Genomic DNA, 4969 nt, shown 5'->3' with positions numbered 1-4969 from the left:
TTGAGACAGGTTCTCGCTATGTAGTTCAGACTGCTCTGGAACTCACTGTGTAGCCCAGGCTGGTCTCGAACTCACAGTGATCCTCCTGCTTCAGCCTCCCAAGTGCTGGGATTACAAGCATGCGCCACCACACCCGGCCTCAACTTCTATTTTTTAAAACATGCCATGCATATCAAATTATATAAATAGCACAACAGTAGGGTTAAGGTAACAAATGAAATACACATACACATACACACACACTAATATAATATTTCTTCCCTCCAACCTATTCTAATAGCTTATTCAATATTTACATGCATAGGCAAAAGCACATATAGAATATTCAGACAAACATGACACAGTGCTTCTCTCAATAGGGTTGCAGCTAAGTATTATCATAAAGGTGCAAAGGGTTATGGAAAGAAATAATTCATTACAACTGACAAACTGGGTGAGGATACTGTGAAGAGAGAACTAGCACAGCCTTGGAAGGATGAGCAGTAATTTGATAGCCTCTAAAACCGAGAAAAGTGTATACTGCTCTCATCTGTTTTTATAAGATAAAAGCAGTGTCTTGAAAATGCAGTCCACGTGGGAATAAGAATGGGTAATCTAGTATGGTAAAACAGAGGGAAGGAACAACACAAGAAAAAACAGCCCAGATAAGGTCACTACAGGCCTAAAACACTATGCTCAGGAGTCGAATATCTATTTAGTCACAATGATAAATCTATCAGTGATTTTTGAGGAAGACTGTGATCCAATCAGTTTAGGGCGAAAAAATGATGGAGACTTTGCTGTTGAGTAGACGAAAGGAGGCAGGACACAGTGACTAGAAAATCAGAAGGAAAAAAAAAAAAAAAAGAGCAAGTGCTAAAAACTGGAAAAAGTAAAGAATATCAGATGACTAAAGTTCCTGGTTTGCCTACTAGCAAAGTACCACTTTTTGGAGAAGGACCACATGTTTTCTAATTATTATGCACCATGTGATTATATACATATTCTCCATGAGACAAGGCAACACATTTTATACATATTTGGTACATAGTATGCAGCATGATTAGATAGAAGCTGAGCAGCTTATTCACTTATCACTTTTGTCTCAATCTCTGCTAAAGCTTACTATCTTTTACTTGGTCATCATTTAAGTCCTTGGCCCTTTCAGCTTCTTACTCTATGCCACATTCTTTTCATAAAATCTCATATGTATGCATGGTGTCACTTACCATTAATATGCCAGAGACTCCCCATTATTTCTATTTCCAGTCCTAAGTTTTCCTTTGGGCCTCAGTCCCATATATACTACTACCTACCTGTGAGTATGGGAAATGTATCCCAGAATTCACATACCAAATTTGACATGATTTTCTGCTAAAATCCAATTCTCTACTAGGGGCTCCCACTCTCAAAATAACAACATTCATCTTATCTCAGAAACTGGAAACCTAGAAACCACTGTTGATACTTTTTTCATTTTTTTGTATTTGATTCCTTTCTTTCTATTACCACATCTTTTCATCTGATCAAGTGCATTTCCCTCTGTGATATTATGTATTTTTTGGTTTTCATGCATTATTCCTGCCTTATAACTCTCTCCAATCAGAATTTTTCTTCCTCAAGGCAGGTCATAGGTACTCTGATATTCCCTTGCCTTTCTCTATAGGAGTTGGTAATAAAGAAATTCTTGGAATTACCTGTTCTGATAGGTCATTAGACTCCTACTTCAGAAGCAGGGCCTTGCTGGGTTTCCCTATCCTGGATCCACAGACTATAGCATTACATTATTCTCTTTTTGTCCAATCACACTTGAACATGATTGTCTGTGCTTCAATCATGCCTGTGCAATGAAGTCTCCATAGAAACACCAAAGAAGAGGTTCAGAGTTTACAAACAGCTGAACACATGGAGGTTCCAGCCCTGCACCCCTAAAACTCCCCCATGTATCACTTCATCTGTATCTTTTCAACATCTTTTATCATAAACTAGTAAGCTGAAGTATTTCCCTGAGTTCTGTGATCTACTTCTAGCAAATTAACTGAAACCAAGGAGGAGCCATGGAATCGTAATTACAGATGATCAATCAGAAGCACAGAGAATGACCAGGGTCTTGAGATTGGCACCTGATGAGGGGAGGGGGAAGATTGAATTTGTGGGATCTGAAGCTGTCTCTCATAGATAATGTCAGAATTAAACTGAACTGAAGTGAACTAGAGGGAGCCCAACTGAAGTCTGCAGCAGAACTGATTGCTGCTAGCTGATGGAGAGAGTGTCCCACACAGTGTGGTCACTGAAGTCTTCTGTTGTAGGGTGACAGCAGAGGAAAATGGTTTGTTTTTCCTACACTTCCTAACAAAGCATCTCACATCTTGACCTCTCCAACTGCATTCCATACAACTACCATGACCTTTCCATAATACAAATCGAATCATGCCTTCCTACTACCACACCACAACTCTTGCACAATACTTCCATATTTTCCCTACACTCTTACAATGAAGTCTAAAATATTTAATAAGGCCCGCCTCTGTAACTCTGCTCCTACACATTTTTTGGACCCTGTGTCACAACTCTCCCTTCTTTTCTCCAGCTACACTAGCTCATTCTAGTTCCTCACACATACTATGCTCTCTTCCACACACAGCCTTGGCAATGCTGTTCTGTCTGAAATACCTTCTGCTTCCTCTCATCTTGTATATCTGAATCTTTAGGGATCAGGTCAATCACAACTTCCGAAGAGAAAATGCCTACTTCTCAAAGCTCAAAGCACTACGTATCACTCTTTTGTTACACATAACCAATTATAAAGATTGCCAGGCACAGTGGTGCACATCTCTAATCCTAGCACTCAGGGCCCCAGGGCAGGAGGATCACTACAAGTCTAAGGCCACCTTGGGCTACACAGTGATTTCAAGGCCAGATGACTAAATAGTGAGACTGTCTCAAAAAAAAAAAAAAAAGATTATTTATATTAAGTTTCTTCAGCTGATGATACACTTCAGTAGTACAGGTATAGTGTTGTGTTTGTTTTTCCTCAACATGTATCCCCATCCTTTTCTCAAAGTGTGATACATAATAGGCTCTCAATAAAAATTAATTGATATATGAATGACTGCATGAGATTAATTTGAATATAGATAATTCTAGGTACCACAGAAGTAGATTAAGCAAGACAGAGAGATGTGAAGCAAAAGATGAGAACAGCCTAAATGGAAAAGACTGTCAGAAGACTGGTACGGGGAATGGAAAGATACTATTTAACACTAGTATACATATACGATAAAAACCTCTGTCCAGATGAACAATGGTGACAGTTGCACAGCAATGCAAATGTACTTAATGCCATGCAACTGTACATTTAAAAAATAGTGAAAATGGGAAATTTAATGCTACATAAATTTTACTTCAAAAAACAAAAGATGGGGACTCAGATTACAGCTCAGTAGAGAGCAATGGACCAGGGTTCCACTTTCAGTACCAGAAATCAAAACAAAAACCAAAAATAGAAACAACAGCAACGAAATAACAAAAACACAAGAAAGATGAGAAGAACTGGAAGTACCTTCAAAGAGGACAGAAAATAGCAGGTAGGGTAAGAGAAGGTAAAAATGATAATGCACTATAAAAAAAAAAAAACAAGAAAAGTTTAGGAACAAGAGGTAGTGTATTACAGAGAAGCTGAGTGTGGTAGGGTAATAACTGTTCTAGGACATAACACCTAAGGTCCCAAGAATCTTTACCTTATCAAAAAATCTGCTTAAAAGACCAGATGGAAAAAAGACGAGTTTAGGTTTTCAAGTTCAAACTTTCAAGAGCCACGTTAGTTTTTCCTTAAAATTTTAAATGGATATATTTATGGCTGTAATGATTGTTTGTGGCATGCAGATATATAATTTAAACATTGTTAAAAAGATGTGGTACTTGACTACACCCAATTTTGGTTTAAGAGTAAATGCCTCACTTATATACTCCTAAGATCTTTAATACCCTTGTCATAATAAAGCAAAAATCACTCACTCTTTTGAGGTGTAACAGCTTTACTTTTTCCCTCAAGAACAGCTTACTAACTGGTAATAGTTCTTACTCCTTAGCATTTTTCAAACCAGGGGTTGGTGAACTGTAGCCTGCAAATCCAGGCTATCACCTGTATATGTAAATAAACTTTTACTTACAGCGATATCCATTTATTATGCATTATTTATGGCCATTAGCCCACAAAAAATTAAACTGGCTCTTTTCAAAAAAGTTTGCCAATCTCTACTTTATATGTTTTAATTACTTATTTTCTGATTCCTCCAATCAGACTAAAAGTTCAGAAAGGGAGGGATTTTTAGTCTAGTATATCCTCAGAGCTGAAAACCTTGCAGAGCAGTAGGTTCTTAACACTTATAATTGGATGATAAGTTCCAGTTAAATTGTAAATTATATTATTTCCAAGGTGAGACAAAGTACTGGAAAACTGTCCCCAGAAATATTAATTTTTTTTTTAAATTATACAGGCTACTGCTTTTTCAGAAGGCCTTCTTTACACAAAAGAAACGTATGATTTTAGTATTAAACACTCACTCAGAAGCTCTACAATAACATACTGTCAGTAATTTGAATATTAAAACTATTACTTCTTATAGCTAACCAAATTTCACTTTACTGTATGGCATTTCAACTGTTTAGCTAATCTCCACACTGCTCCCCCCTCAGCATTTTCAGTTTAAATTCTAACTAAGAGCACACTTTTTTTTATAATAAAACCTAAATGAGCATTTTAAAGTACACAGTTGCTAAGTAAATACAAAACAAAAGAAGACAGAAAAACAAAGATTTTCAGGATTACTAAAAATATATCAATTTCTGGGCTGGAGAGTTGGCTCAGTGGTTCTGCTGCCTGCCTTGCAAGCACATGGGCCTGAGTTCGATCCCCAGTACCACCCCCATCAATTTTTTAAAAAATTAAAGTATTTTTAATAAAATGTTATTAGTACATGTTTGCAGT

At 37.0% G+C, this 4969-nt stretch overlaps 1 protein-coding gene across 1 annotated transcript in view; it reads right to left on the bottom strand.

The window, feature by feature from the left end:
• The window catches only part of Slain2 (SLAIN motif family member 2), a 58883-nt gene that overhangs the window by 44663 nt on the left and 9251 nt on the right, over positions 1-4969 (bottom strand). The window lies entirely within an intron of this gene.

This window comes from Fukomys damarensis, unplaced genomic scaffold (assembly GCF_012274545.1).
Source record: "Fukomys damarensis isolate Sample0158 unplaced genomic scaffold, DMR_v1.0_HiC HiC_scaffold_35, whole genome shotgun sequence".
Classification (NCBI taxonomy): Eukaryota; Metazoa; Chordata; class Mammalia; order Rodentia; family Bathyergidae; genus Fukomys; species Fukomys damarensis.
The sequence above is the reverse complement of the archived record's forward strand: the minus strand, read 5'-3'. Positions and strand labels throughout refer to the sequence as shown.